This window comes from Aulonocara stuartgranti, assembly GCF_965226115.1.
Source record: "Aulonocara stuartgranti genome assembly, chromosome: 22".
NCBI classification, from domain to species: Eukaryota; Metazoa; Chordata; class Actinopteri; order Cichliformes; family Cichlidae; genus Aulonocara; species Aulonocara stuartgranti.
In genome coordinates, this window is record NC_138957.1 from 18,334,516 (window position 1) to 18,350,743 (window position 16,228).

At 37.3% G+C, this 16,228-nt stretch overlaps 1 long non-coding RNA gene across 1 annotated transcript; it reads right to left on the reverse strand.

Annotated features, from left to right (window-relative positions):
- Positions 1-4,826: 4,826 nt before the first annotated feature.
- On the reverse strand, positions 4,827-7,081 carry LOC309699435. Its single transcript, XR_014274346.1, has 3 exons — positions 7,067-7,081; positions 5,980-6,974; positions 4,827-5,549 (listed from the first exon to the last, which is right to left on the reverse strand). It is a non-coding gene; the product is annotated as an uncharacterized lncRNA (long non-coding RNA).
- Positions 7,082-16,228: the final 9,147 nt, after the last annotated feature.

The following is a 16,228-nucleotide window of genomic DNA, read 5'->3' on the forward strand; positions in this document are numbered from 1 at the left end:
CCTTTGCACAAACCCCATCTCATTGAGAAGGGGCAAAACATCTTTACCTTTTTTCTGTTGGCCATAGACAATCCTGCAAGTAGCAGCAAAGTCTGCCATGCACATCTCCTCATACTCTGGTGTTTCAGGTCTGGCTTTGTATTTGTCATTCAAAGATGTCATCCAAACATTGGAAGACTCAGGTGTTGTGTTGTCCAGAACTGACAGGGGACGACTCATTTTCACAGGATTATCATCAGTTGGAATGAATATTACAGCACGTGAGCATTGCTTCATGTGAAGACCACATGCACGAGCAACACACTCCTGTGCACTGATCTCTCGCTTCTTTGAATATGCCTGCATGACGGCTCTCATTTCATCGCACTCATTTACACTGTCCTTATGGGAGTTCTCAATGACAGTTTTCAGGTACTCAGATAGCCCGCCCTCTTTTTTTGATATATATTTCATTAAATAATTTGCAGCACCAAAAGCATCTAAAACAAAGCTTATGTCGATATTACTGTTCCAGGCTTCAAGCAGATGTGGATTATAGCCGTTTATCCAAGAGTCTTTTGGATCACGCTTTAGTATGATCGTACTCCTCATGTTCATTTTATTCAGGTATCTCTCATATTCTGCATGTGTCAACTTGCATCTTTCCAAGAGCTGCTCTAAACTCATGGAAGCAGTTTCAGGTTCATTCAGCAGCTGGTTCAGTGGTCTGAGCTTGTTCTTTGCCGTTTCTACTTCCAGTGCATCATCCTCACTGGGTCTTGTGATCATTGTCTCATTGCAGGGTGGTTTGGGAAAACCAAAACGGCACCCGGAGCTTAAACTCCTAAAGCACGTCTTTGTGTGGTTCTTACTGTGTTTTTGCACTTCTGTTACTTTTTTGTACAGTTCAGGTTGTTTATGTGGATCAGGCAGCTGAGCTGTGATGTATTTGTTTATAAAATCAAGAACAGTTTGCTCATCATCCTCCTCAAACACAGGAGCACCTTCTACCCACAGGAGGCAGTGTATGTGTGGGCTTCCTCTGTGCTGAAACTCAACTCTGTAAAAGTAGTCAATGACTTTGCCAAGTGGCTCTGCAGGAGATAAGAGTAAATCTCTGAATAATGCTTCAACTCTCTTGTCAAACATGCGCATTGTTGTGACAGGATTGCTTCTCAGGATGTCACACTTTGCTGACCAGTCGAGTCCTTCAAAATTCACTTGTTCACCTTGCTGCCTTGTTATTGCCTCGATCACTTCAGGCCAGCGCATTTCAGCAGCTGAAAATGTGCAAAAGAACGTGGGAGTTCCCAACTGTCTGATCATGGCAAAAAGATCTCTTGTTGTTTTCTCCCAATAGGCTGGGGTTCCTCTCAGAGGCTGCATGAATCTCACTGCATCTTTATTTCGCACCAGTTTCTCCACCTCATGTTTATCTTGTAACATGCCTGAGGTTATTTTTCTACCATCTCTGGTCAGAGGCTTTGCCTTCCTTAACTGTACTGTCATGCTGGATGTAGCCAAGTGTATTTCAGTCACAAACTGTGCAAAGAATAAATAGTTTGTGTCTTTGGCAAAACGATCATCAATGCAGAAAAGTCTTGATTTGAAATACCCACTGGGGGATACTTTGATCAGCCTTCTTTCATCAAGTGTGTTTTGGCCTGTAGGAAACTGCACAGGGAAGGCCATGGCCTCCAGTTTAGGTGTTTTGAAAAAACTTATTGGATTGTTTCTCTCTGCAGGAGCAACAGAGTAGATTCCTTCACTGAAACATAATATCTCCTCAGCCACATCAGGGGGCTGCAAACAGGACTCGAGTGCAAAACCACCATTAGTCAGTCCATCTTCTTGCTCTGAATCATCTCTCATCCGTTCATGTGATTGTTCACCATCACAGGGTAACATGTCAATATCCTGTTCATTTTTATTTTGTGCTTCACTCAGTGCATTTTTCTCACAGCTGTCAATTTCCATTAAATCAGCCTCATCATAATCGTCCTCATTCATGTTTTCATCATCATCATCATCTTCATCAGGAAGTGTTGGATCACACAGCTCAGCATCATCTCTGATGCTCACATCCTTATACTGTGGATGAATCTGCTTGAGTTTATGCAGTGCTTGCACAAGTTTAGACCAGCTTACAGTCTGAAACAGCTGATGACCTTTGTAAGACAAGCGTCTCTTCAATTTTACTCTCATGACCTGAGAATTAATTCTTAATCGAGGCAACGCTTCAACAGTTTCCTGTACCTCTGATGGGACACAGACCACATTTCCTCTAATTGCTCTTTGTCTGCCTTTGGGAAGAGGAATGATCTTGGCAAATGGTATGCACTTGGCTATGAGATGTCTCTCCAGTATGTTGAGATCAGACAGTTCAGGTGGAGTATCAGCAAGATCCAGTTTATTGGCAACAGCAAGCGCTGGCATGGATCCATTTTTAAGATGATCGTGGCAGGTGTGACAAATCCACTCTCTCTTTCTCTCATCGGGAACATTGCACTGCTCATTTCTGCAGTTTTCATCACAAACATGAACAAATCTTCCAGTCAAACATGTTGCAACCACATGTGGGTTTTTGACATACTTTGACCTTGTGCAGGGTCGCACTTGGTTTGGAAATGAAGCCTTGAAGCATACAGTACATGGGTATGATGGTCCAGCTTTGATTTGTGATTTGAACACAGATATGGCCTCGTTGATCACACTGTTGTCACTCTCTTGGGTTTGTCTGTTCACCCATCTGTATTTCCTTTTTATTTTCATTGCACATCTCATGTTGTGCATAATCCTGAATGCAAGATTACTTTGATACCTGTCTCGCATTAGTTGTTTCATTAGTTGTCTGTGTCTTACTCTGAATGCGTTATCACGTGCATAACGCTGAGTCACTCGAGATCTCTGTCTCTCTCTGAATTCAGGGTTTTCTTGATACCTTTTAGTGATATAGTTTTTTTGTTTTTGTCTAAATTCAGCATTGTCACAGTAGCGTCTTTTAATATATTGTTGTTGTTTCTTTCTAACTGTAGCATTCTCAGAAAAACGTTTTTTAACATATTGTTTTTGTTTCTTTCTGAATTCATCATTTTCACAGTAACGTCTTCTAATATATTGCTGTTGTTTCTGTCTGAATTCATCATTTTCACAGTAACGTCTTCTAATATACTGTTGTTTTTTCTGTCTGACTTCAGGATTGTTTTTATATGCCTCGCTTGTGCAAGACTTTTTCTTTTCTTTGTACTCTTTGTTTGAAGCATACTTTTGTCGTTCTTTCCTTTTTTGGTTTTCTTTTCTCTGATTTCTGGGTTTCTCTGATGCCATTAATCTTCTTCTCATTTTTTGCCTTTGTTGTTTATTAACTTTTTTCAGTTTTTGTAAAACTATATCAGAAAGATCACAGGAAGCAACATTTGTTATTGCAGCATTTGATTGACATAAAAAAGCATCCCTTGATGGAAGGAAACTTAATTCACTGCATAGTTCTTCAGTTGGTATATTAGGAGGTTCATTCTGATCTTCATATGATGTGAACTGAGTCACGTGGACTTCTTTTTGTTTCACCGGTGGCGTACAAATGGACATTTGACAAAAGATGTTCTCAGTCAGATCAGTCGTTGTGTTTCTCCTTGGAGTAGAGGAGTTTGCTTCATCAACAGTTGTATCAGAGTGAGTAGATGCCACAGCAGTGGCAGCTGTTGGTCTGCAGACTGTGTCTGTGATAGTATCACTCAGGTTGACTGTGCTCATACTGTAGAACTGCACAGGCTTCAGTTCATAGTTACAAGAGGGTGATATCTCCATCATTTCATAAGAATCTTGGATCCTCTTAATCATGTCACTGAGGAGAGTGAATTTCAGCATCACTGCTGTACCACGATTACGTGACTGTAGTAGTAGAGGAAGACCACTGGGTGTTCTGGAGTGTGGATCAAAGAAACCATATTTGCCTGATGTGGATCGGAACACTGCGATACACAATCCACTCATAATCAATAAGGCATACTGCACATCTGACAACAGGCAGCTCAGTCCTGCTTCTAAGCTGAGAAAGGTATCTACTGCCTCCTCTGGAGGTTCTTCAAATGTCCCATACCGGGAAGGCTGTGTCATGTCGACATCATACATAGACCAGCGAGCATCAACTTTGTCTGGCAGCTCATCGGTTGCCAAATGAATATTTTTAGGAAATCTTTTCTTGGCCTCTTTGTACATCACATCACCTTTATCCAAGACCAGATTAAGGTCAGCTGTAGTCATGTTATCATTCTCATGAAGGAAAGCAAGAAATGTGAGTGAGTTACATGTGCACTGCTTGTTTCTGGAGTCTCCATATTTGGGATGAGCCTGGCTGTGAGATGCACAGATATGTGTAACAGAGGGCTGGTTTTCAAAGTTCACTCTTTCTGCATGAGATGGTCCTGCCACATCACTGTGACGGCCTCTTTTTACAATATCAGCATAACCCACCTGTGGGGCACTTGACACCTCAGGTTGGTCTCTATGGTTTACCTGATGATCATTAAATTCATGCTGCAATCCAATCTTTACAGCATCTGCATAGGATACCTGTTGTACATGTGCAGGAACATGTTGACCTGCCTGTTTGACACCATCAGCATTGGTCTTTGCAGACACAAAGTCTTCTGCAGAGCTCTGAGGAAAATCACACTCAGCTTGTTCACATGTTGGTACTTCATAAAACTCATGGAACTTCTTCCAGCGTTGTTTTGCAGCTTGTGACTTTTTCTGCTTCCTTGGCATTTTTACACAAGTGTTTCTCTTAGTCTTTAGAAAATATGTTTATAAAATAAGAGTGGCACAGAGCAGGAGATGTTTTCTTTGTCTTTATATTTCAGTTTTTATTTCTCAGAAACAGATGTCTTTGTTTGTTTGACAGTTTGTCAGTCAAGAGAATAATATGCACTCTCTTTATTGGCTTGGCACAACTTAGCAGCAAGCGCAAAGTGAAAAACAGCTAGAGAGAAAATTTAGAAGAGAGAACAGACAGAGCAGGAGAAACACGGCTGGGAAATCACAATCAAACCGTGAATTAGAGTTTTCTTTATTTGTTCAGTTTGTTCTCAGGTAGAGGCAATATGCACTCTTTATTGCTTTAATGGCTTGGCGTTTTTCAGCAGCAAGCCAAGAGTGAAAAACAGGTAGAGAGAAAATTTAGCAGAGAGAACAGACAGAGCAGGAGAGACACGGCTTTAAATCAAACCGCAGAGTTTTCTTTGTTTGTTCAGTTTGTTCTCAGGTTGAGGCAAAATATGCACTCTTTATTGTTTTATTGGCTTGTGCATTTTTCAGCAGCAAGCCAAAGAGTGAAAAACAGGTAGAGAGAAAATTTAGCAGAGAGAACAGACAGAGCAGGAGAGACACGGCTTTAAATCAAACCGCAATAAGATTCTTGGTTTGGCAAAATTTCTCACAAACCACAGGGTGAAATACAGATGGAAAGAAGGCAGAGACAACAGGTGGAGTAGGACAGAAGATAGAGGGGTTGGGGGGTTGGGATGTGAGATAGAAGACTGGAGATCTGGTCCTTGTTCTTCTTCTGCACACTGTGAACAAAAAACAAGAAAAAAAAAATAATTTTAATAAAATTATATCACATGGTAATTGTATGAACTAATTGTGACTACTGAAAAAGGACAAAACAAATATTCAAGCTAAACTGTTGTCGGCTGCCATGTGCAAAAAGTTGCACAATTTGGCACTTTTTAAAAGAATAAATATTTAATTAAATTCAGCAATAATATTTTTAAATACAAATATGACTGAGTGAATTGTTAACTAATCACATGTAATGTGCAAAAATGTACGAAAAAAATATTTTAGCCCAATTGTTAAGCTGAACTTATGTGTCTTTATTATAAAAATGTGTTTAAAAGGTCTAGCACAAAGTTTGAACCCATCACTTTAAAGCTTATATTAGTCAGATTATTTTTTTAAAATTTTGGTGTACTTCTCTAACAGTATGTGCACACCTACCAGGCAAAGCACAGATGTGAGTCAAGTTCCTGAAAGTGTAAGACAAGAAATAACATGTTAGTTGTCTGTACAGTTTTATCAGACTAACAAAAAAACAAAGCCCACACGACATGATACACTGAACTTATAGTCAGCAGGGTAATTATAGAGTAATATAGCACACCAGCTGATACAGCAGCCATTTTATAATTCAAACTAATTAACTGAAGTATTTATTTAAGTACTTATATAAGGCTACTGTTAGACTGTTACTAGCCTTAGCATCGCTGCTAACGCTAGCATTCCTGCTAGCGTTAGCACTTCAGTTAGTGTTAGCACTGCTGGTAGAACTAGCACTCTTACTGTTAAAACTGAGGCACAATGGCAATAATAAAGCTCATTTGTTACTTTTGTCTCACTGACCGCCAATAAATATCACAGGAATATCACAGGAATATTCTTTTTGTCAGTTAAAAACTGCTAAGGCTAGTGTTGGCACTATAGCTAGCGTTAGCATTGATGCTAGCATTAGCATCGAAGCTAGCATTAGCACTGCTACTAACAGCAAAAGTCATAAAGTACTCTTACTGTTAAAACTGAGGCACAATGGCAATAATAAATCTCATTTGTTACTTTTGTCTCACTGACCGCCAATAAATATCACAGGAATATCACAAGAATATTCTTTTTGTCAGTTAACAACTGCTAAGGCTAGTGTTAGCACTATAGCTAGCATTAGCATTGAAGCTAGCGTTAGCGCTGCTGCTAACAGCAAAAGTCATAAACCTATATAAATGGTAGCAAAGGTTCTTTTTTTGCTTTCTTTATTCTTTGAACTCTGTTGAACTTTAAAAAGACTTGATATGTGAGTTTAAATGTCAAACATGTATTTTTACCATCATAAATTAAAACAGTGCTGTACTGAGTGTATTGTACTTACCACAGCAGAGAGCAAAGCGGAATGACGGCAGTTGGTGCAGTGATTAGTTAAAGACTGATGAGGCGTTCAGGTGGTGCTTGGAAATTTGAGCATCAGTTTGAACATCAATAATGAGCATATATATTTCTCTGTCATAGAGAGACAGAGAAAAAAATACACAAGACTCACCAGCATACAAATTGGTACTTTTTCTCTTTATGTCACTCATTCGCTTATACTCAGGAAAGAGGGCAACTGGCATTAAATTAGCAAATAAAAAGTATGTCATCTTGAACTGTTTTATGGATTTTATTTTAAGACTACTTTGAGCGTATTCGTGGGGAGATAAACTATACAGACATGCACCTCACTTTTGCTGCTTAAAATGAACAGAAAAGTCAGGCCGAAACAAATCGTTCCCAAATGAAAAGTAAAAGTCGTATTGACAAAATTCTTTCACCGTGAGTGACAGCAATGTCTAGTCTACTGAATTCTCAGTTTTCATGCCTGTGGAGTTTATTATATGGACGTGGTGACAGTGGAAAGACACCATGCTCTTCTGATTTTCAAACGAACCTTCTGAGCCATTTTAACATTAGAGTCTATGGAAGAGTTGGAGGGAGGAGGCTGTGCATTGGTGACATTTACGAAAGAACCATAACACCTAGGACAATAGTAAACACATTGGATGAAAGAGGACAGCGATGGCTACGTTTTGAGGGTAAAATCATACCTGTAGAGCAAACGCTGCGGACACAGCAGCAGTTTTAAAAAAGATTTTAAGATTAATTTTTTTGCTCCTCTCACTCTAGCAGTTGAGCTGCCTCACTCTAGCCCCAACATTCCGTCCCATACACACCCATTATAAACTCTGAAACGGGTGAAAAAACATCATGAAACTTAAACTGGAACTGAAGAAAAAGTATAATAGATATTGAAAAGATAAATACAAGTTGAATAGTTGAATGTCTTGTCTTCGTTTTAAAGTTTGAATGGTGGCTCTATGTCAATGTATGTGGAAGTAGTAAGAGTTTAAAAATGAGTAAGTTGAATGAGAATTTGAAGGGTCTCCCCATTGAAATACATGGGAAATTTTTGTTGAATAAAGTTGAATAAAATTAAAAATATAAATGTTAAAAATGAGAAAAATAGAAGCAGTCATGTCCAAAATAATAGGAATCTAACGATGTTTGAATGGTTTTTCTAAGTTGAACGGTTTTGAAGGAGTAGGCTTTTAAAAAACGTACGGAAAAATAATAAAATATAACTAGAAAGTGCATTTTCTGAAGAAACTGCAGTGTGAATGCTTGAATCTGAATGTATGCACTGAAATGAATTAATTACTGAATTTAAGTTAAAAATCTTGAATGAGATAAAAAAAAAACCCCGAATTTAACCTGAAAACAAAAGTGCTGAACTGCTAAAAGCTGAAGGTTACACAGAAGAAGAAGTTGGAAAAAAGCTGAAAATGTTTTAATTTTAAATTAGAAAAACCTAAGAAATGAGAAAAGAACATTTAGAGTCAGAAAACATGTGAAAGAATATTAAAAGGTCATATTCTTTGAATCACTGAATGACTCAAATGTGATCCCTCCACTTGGACCCACACAGTTTAAAAAGTTTACATCTCTGAGCTTTGAAAGACAAGATGTTGGAAAAAGAACAACGATGGCGACGTTTTGAGGGTAAAATGATGGCTGTGACACTGTGGACACAGCAGCAGTTGAAAGAGAAGTGTTTAATATGAATCTTGGCACAGTGGCAGGCAGAGCTCGTTAAGCAGGCAGGTGTGAGCCTGGTTGCTATAGTGACTGCACCCAATGGCTCCATACACACGACACAGACATGCACCTCACTTTTGCTGCTTAAAATGAACAGAAAAGTCAGGCCGAAACAAATCGTTCCCAAATTAAAAGTACAAGTCGTATTGACAAAATTCTTTCACCGTGAGCGACAGCAGCTTCTAGTCTACCTAATTCTCAGTTTTCATGCCTGTGGAGTTTATTATATGGACGTGGTGACAGTGGAAAGACACCATGCTCTTCTGATTTTCAAACGAACCTTCTGAGCCATTTTAACATTAGAGTCTATGGAAGAGTTGGAAGGAGGAGGCTGTGCATTGGTGACATTTATGAAAGAACCGTAACACCTAGTACAATAGTAAACACATTGGATGAAAGAGGACAGCCATGGCTACGTTTTGAGGGTAAAATCATACCTGTAGAGCAAACGCTGTGGACACAGCAGCAGTTTTAAAAAAGATTTTAAGATTAATTTTTTTGCTCCTCTCACTCTAGCAGTTGAGCTGCCTCACTCTAGCCCCAACATTCCGTCCCATACACACCCATTATAAACTCTGAAACGGGTGAAAAAACATCATGAAACTTAAACTGGAACTGAAGAAAAAGTATAATAGATATTGAAAAGATAAATACAAGTTGAATAGTTGAATGTCTTGTCTTCGTTTTAAAGTTTGAATGGTGGCTCTATGTCAATGTATGTGGAAGTAGTAAGAGTTTAAAAATGAGTAAGTTGAATGAGAATTTGAAGGGTCTCCCCATTGAAATACATGGGAAATTTTTGTTGAATAAAGTTGAATAAAATTAAAAATATAAATGTTAAAAATGAGAAAATTAGAAGCAGTCATGTCCAAAATAATAGGAATCTAACGATGTTTGAATGGTTTTTCTAAGTTGAACGGTTTTGAAGGAGTAGGCTTTGAAAAAACGTACGGAAAAATAAAATATAATAATAATAATAATAATAATAAAGATTAGAAGAACAATACTGTGAATGCTTTTCAAGCATTCACACTAACTAGAAAGTGCATTTTCTGAAGAAACTGCAGTGTGAATGCTTGAATCTGAATGTATGCACTGAAATGAATTAATTGCTGAATTTTGAGTTTAAAATATTAAATGAAATTTTAAAAAAAACAACAAAAGAAACCAAATTTAACCTGAAAACAAAGGTGCTGAACTGCTAAAAGCTGAAGGTTACACAGAAGAAGAAGTTGGAAAAAAGCTGAAAATGTTTTAATTGTAAATTAGAAAAACCTAAGAAATGAGAAAAGAACATTTAGAGTCAGAAAACATCTGAAAGAATATTAAAAGGTCATATTCTTTGAATCACTGAATGACTAAAATGTGATCCCTCCACTTTGATCCACACAGTTTAAAAAGTTTAAATGCCTGAGCTTTGAAAGAAACTGTGTTGGAAAGAGAACAATAATGGCGACGTTTTGAGGGTAAAATGATGGCTGTAACACTGTGGACACAGCAGCAGTTGAAAGAGAAGTGTTTAAGATGAATCTTGGTACAGTGGCAGGCAGAGCTCGTTAAGCAGGCAGGTGTGAGCCTGGTTGCTATAGTGACCGCACCCAATGGCTCCATACACACGTACACAGACATGCGCCTCACTTTTGCTGCTTAAAATGAACAGAAAAGTCAGGCCCAAACAAATCGTTCCCAAATGAAAAGTAAAAGTCGTATTGACAAAATTCTTTCACTGTGAGCGACAGCAATGTCTAGTCTACCAAATTCTCAGTTTTCATGTCTGTGGAGTTTATTATATGGACGTGGTGACAGTGGAAAGACACCATGCTCTTCTGATTTTCAAACGAACCTTCTGAGCCATTTTAACATTAGAGTCTATGGAAGAGTTGGAGGGAGGAGGCTGTGCATTGGTGACATTTATGAAAGAACCATAACACCTAGTACAATAGTAAACACATTGAATGAAAGAGGACAGCCATGGCTACGTTTTGAGGGTAAAATCATACCTGTAGAGCAAACGCTGCGGACACAGCAGCAGTTTTAAAAAAGATTTTAAGATTAATTTTTTTGCTCCTCTCACTCTAGCAGTTGAGCTGTCTCACTCTAGCCCCAACATTCCGTCCCATACACACCCATTATAAATTTTGAAACGGGTGAAAAAACATCATGAAACTTAAACTGGAACTGAAGAAAAAGTATAATAGATATTGAAAAGATAAATACAAGTTGAATAGTTGAATGTCTTGTCTTCGTTTTAAAGTTTGAATGGTGGCTCTATGTCAATGTATGTGGAAGTAGTAAGAGTTTAAAAATGAGTAAGTTGAATGAGAATTTGAAGGGTCTCCCCATTGAAATACATGGGAAATTTTTGTTGAATAAAGTTGAATAAAATTAAAAATATAAATGTTAAAAATGAGAAAAATAGAAGCAGTCATGTCCAAAATAATAGGAATCTAACGATGTTTGAATGGTTTTTCTAAGTTGAACGGTTTTGAAGGAGTAGGCTTTCAAAAAACGTACGGAAGAATAAAATAGAATAAAGATTAGAAGAACAATACTGTGAATGCTTTTCAAGCATTCACACTAATAATAAAGATTAGAAGAACAATACTGTGAATGCTTTTCAAGCATTCACACTAACTAGAAAGTGCATTTTCTGAAGAAACTGCAGTGTGAATGCTTGAATCTGAATGTATGCACTGAAATGAATTAGTTACTGAATTTAAGTTAAAAATCTTGAATGAGATAAAAAAAAAAACCCGAATTTAACCTAAAAACAAAAGTGCTGAACTGCTAAAAGCTGAAGGTTACACAGAAGAAGAAGTTGGAAAAAAGCTGAAAATGTTTTAATTGTAAATTAGAAAAACCTAAGAAATGAGAAAAGAACATTTAGAGTCAGAAAACATCTGAAAGAATATTAAAAGGTCATATTCTTTGAATCACTGAATGACTAAAATGTGATCCCTCCACTTGGACCCACACAGTTTAAAAAGTTTACATCTCTGAGCTTTGAAAGACAAGATGTTGGAAAAAGAACAACGATGGCGACGTTTTGAGGGTAAAATGATGGCTTTAACACTGTGGACACAGCAGCAGTTGAAAGAGAAGTGTTTAAGATGAATTTTGGCAGAGTGGCAGAGAGAGCTCGTTAAGCAGGCAGGTGTGAGCCTGGTTGCTATAGTGACCGCACCCAATGGCTCCATACACACGTACACAGACATGCACCTCACTTTTGCTGCTTAAAATGAACAGAAAAGTCAGGCCGAAACAAATCGCTCCCAAATGAAAAGTAAAAGTCGTATTGACAAAATTCTTTCACTGTGAGCGACAGCAATGTCTAGTCTACCTAATTCTCAGTTTTCATGCCTGTGGAGCTTATTATATGGACGTGGTGACAGTGGAAAGACACCATGCTCTTCTGATTTTCAAACGAACCTTCTGAGCCATTTTAACATTAGAGTCTATGGAAGAGTTGGAGGGAGGAGGCTGTGCATTGGTGACATTTATGAAAGAACCATAACACCTAGTACAATAGTAAACACATTGGATGAAAGAGGACAGCCATGGCTACGTTTTGAGGGTAAAATCATACCTGTAGAGCAAACGCTGCGGACACAGCAGCAGTTTTAAAAAAGATTTTAAGATTAATTTTTTTGCTCCTCTCACTCTAGCAGTTGAGCTGCCTCACTCTAGCCCCAACATTCCGTCCCATACACACCCATTATAAACTCTGAAACGGGTGAAAAAACATCATGAAACTTAAACTGGAACTGAAGAAAAAGTATAATAGATATTGAAAAGATAAATACAAGTTGAATAGTTGAATGTCTTGTCTTCGTTTTAAAGTTTGAATGGTGGCTCTATGTGAACGTATGTTGAAGTAGTAAGAGTTTAAAAATGAGTAAGTTGAATGAGAATTTGAAGGGTCTCCCCATTGAAATACATGGGAAATTTTTGTTGAATAAAGTTGAATAAAATTAAAAATATAAATGTTAAAAATGAGAAAAGTAGAAGCACACCATTCCAAAAGAAGAGGAATCTAATGGTGTTTGAATGGTTTTTCTAAGTTGAACGGTTTTGAAGGAGATAGTCGGCGAAAAACGTACGGAATAGGAAAAAATAATAATAAAGATTAGAAGAACAATACTGTGAATGCTTTTCAAGCATTCACACTAATAATAAAGATTAGAAGAACAATACTGTGAATGCTTTTCAAGCATTCACACTAATAATAAAGATTAGAAGAACAATACTGTGAATGCTTTTCAAGCATTCACACTAAATATAATAATAATAACTAGAAAGTGCATTTTCTGAAGAAACTGCAGTGTGAATGCTTGAATCTGAATGTATGCACTGAAATGAATTAATTGCTGAATTTTGAGTTAAAAATATTGAATGAGATAAAAAAAACAAAAAAAAAAAACGAATTTAACCTGAAAACAAAGGTGCTGAACTGCTAAAAGCTGAAGGTTACACAGAAGGAGGAGTTGGAAAAAAACTGAAAATGTTTTAAATGTAAATTAGAAAACCCTAAGAAATGAGAAAAGAACATTTAGAGTCAGAAAACATCTGAATGAATATTAAAAGGTCATATTCTTTGAATCACTGAATGACTCAAATGTGATCCCTCCACTTTGATCCACACAGTTTAAAAAGTTTAAATGCCTGAGCTTTGAAAGATACGGTGTTGGAAAGAGAACAATAATGGCGACAATTTGAGGGTAAAATGATGGCTGTAACACTGTGGACACAGCAGCAGTTGAAAGAGAAGTGCTTAAGATGAATCTTGGTACAGTGGCAGGCAGAGCTCGTTAAGCAGGCAGGTGTGAGCCTGGTTGCTATAGTGACCGCACCCAATGGCTCCATACACACGTACACAGACATGCGCCTCACTTTTGCTGCTTAAAATGAACAGAAAAGTCAGGCCGAAACAAATCGTTCCCAAATGAAAAGTAAAAGTCGTATTGACAAAATTCTTTCACCGTGAGCGGCAGCAATGTCCAGTCTACCGAATTCTCAGTTTTCATGCCTGTGGAGTTTATTATATGGACGTGGTGACAGTGGAAAGACACCATGCTCTTCTGATTTTCAAACGAACCTTCTGAGAAAGTTTAACATTAGAGTCTATGGAAGAGTTGGAGGGAGGAGGCTGTGCATTGGTGACATTTACGAAAGAACCATAACACCTAGGACAATAGTAAACACATTGGATGAAAGAGGACAGCGATGGCTACGTTTTGAGGGTAAAATCATACCTGTAGAGCAAACGCTGCGGACACAGCAGCAGTTTTAAAAAAGATTTTAAGATTAATTTTTTTGCTCCTCTCACTCTAGCAGTTGAGCTGCCTCACTCTAGCCCCAACATTCCGTCCCATACACACCCATTATAAACTCTGAAACGGGTGAAAAAACATCATGAAACTTAAACTGGAACTGAAGAAAAAGTATAATAGATATTGAAAAGATAAATACAAGTTGAATAGTTGAATGTCTTGTCTTCGTTTTAAAGTTTGAATGGTGGCTCTATGTCAATGTATGTGGAAGTAGTAAGAGTTTAAAAATGAGTAAATTGAATGAGAATTTGAAGGGTCTCCCCATTGAAATACATGGGAAATTTTTGTTGAATAAAGTTGAATAAAATTAAAAATATAAATGTTAAAAATGAGAAAAATAGAAGCAGTCATGTCCAAAAGAATAGGAATCTAATGGTGTTTGAATGGTTTTTCTAAGTTGAACGGTTTTGAAGGAGTAGGAGTACAAAAAACGTACGGAATAGATAAAATAGAATAATAAAGATTAGAAGAACAATACTGTGAATGCTTTTCAAGCATTCACACTAATAATAAAGATTCGAATAACAATACTGTGAATGCTTTTCAAGCATTCACACTAATAATAAAGATTAGAAGAACAATACTGTGAATGCTTTTCAAGCATTCACACTAACTAGAAAGTGCATTTTCTGAAGAAACTGCAGTGTGAATGCTTGAATCTGAATGTATGCACTGAAATGAATTAATTGCTGAATTTTGAGTTAAAACTTTTTTAATGAGATAAAAACAAAAACCCGAATTTAACCTGAAAACAAAAGTGCTGAACTGCTAAAAGCTGAAGGTTACACAGAAGAAGAAGTTGGAAAAAAGCTGAAAATGTTTTAATTGTAAATTAGAAAAACCTAAGAAATGAGAAAAGAACATTTAGAGTCAGAAAACATCTGAAAGAATATTAAAAGGTCATATTCTTTGAATCACTGAATGACTAAAATGTGATCCCTCCACTTGGATCCACACAGTTTAAAAAGTTTACATCTCTGAGCTTTGAAAGACAAGATGTTGGAAAGAGAACAACGATGGCGACGTTTTGAGGGTAAAATGATGGCTTTAACACTGTGGACACAGCAGCAGTTGAAAGAGAAGTGTTTAAGATGAATCTTGGCAGAGTGAGAGAGAGAGCTCGTTAAGCAGGCAGGTGTGAGCCTGGTTGCTATAGTGACTGCACCCAAGGGCTCCATACACACGTACACAGACATGCACCTCACTTTTGCTGCTTAAAATGAACAGAAAAGTCAGGCCGAAACAAATCGCTCCCAAATGAAAAGTAAAAGTCGTATTGACAAAATTCTTTCACCGTGAGCGACAGCAATGTCTAGTCTACCTAATTCTCAGTTTTCATGTCTGTGGAGTTTATTATATGGACGTGGTGACAGTGGAAAGACACCATGCTCTTCTGATTTTCAAACGAACCTTCTGAGCCATTTTAACATTAGAGTCTATGGAAGAGTTGGAGGGAGGAGGCTGTGCATTGGTGACATTTATGAAAGAACCATAACACCTAGTACAATAGTAAACACATTGGATGAAAGAGGACAGCCATGGCTACGTTTTGAGGGTAAAATCATACCTGTAGAGCAAACGCTGTGGACACAGCAGCAGTTTTAAAAAAGATTTTAAGATTAATTTTTTTGCTCCTCTCACTCTAGCAGTTGAGCTGTCTCACTCTAGCCCCAACATTCCGTCCCATACACACCCATTATAAACTCTGAAACGGGTGAAAAAACATCATGAAACTTAAACTGGAACTGAAGAAAAAGTATAATAGATATTGAAAAGATAAATACAAGTTGAATAGTTGAATGTCTTGTCTTCGTTTTAAAGTTTGAATGGTGGCTCTATGTCAACGTATGTTGAAGTAGTAAGAGTTTAAAAATGAGTGAGTTGAAGGAGAATTTGAAGGGTCTCCCCATTGAAATACATGGGAAATTTTTGTTGAAAAAAGTTGAATAAAATTAAAAATATAAATGTTAAAAATGAGAAAAATAGAAGCACACCATTCCAAAAGAAGAGGAATCTAATGGTGTTTGAATGGTTTTTCTAAGTTGAACGGTTTTGAAGGAGATAGTCGGCGAAAAACGTACGGAATAGAAAATAATAATAAAGATTAGAAGAACAATACTGTGAATGCTTTTCAAGCATTCACACTAATAAAGATTAGAAGAACAATACTGTGAATGCTTTTCAAGCATTCACACTAAATATTTGATTATCATTCAGAATGGGACTCACCAGTCACTGTT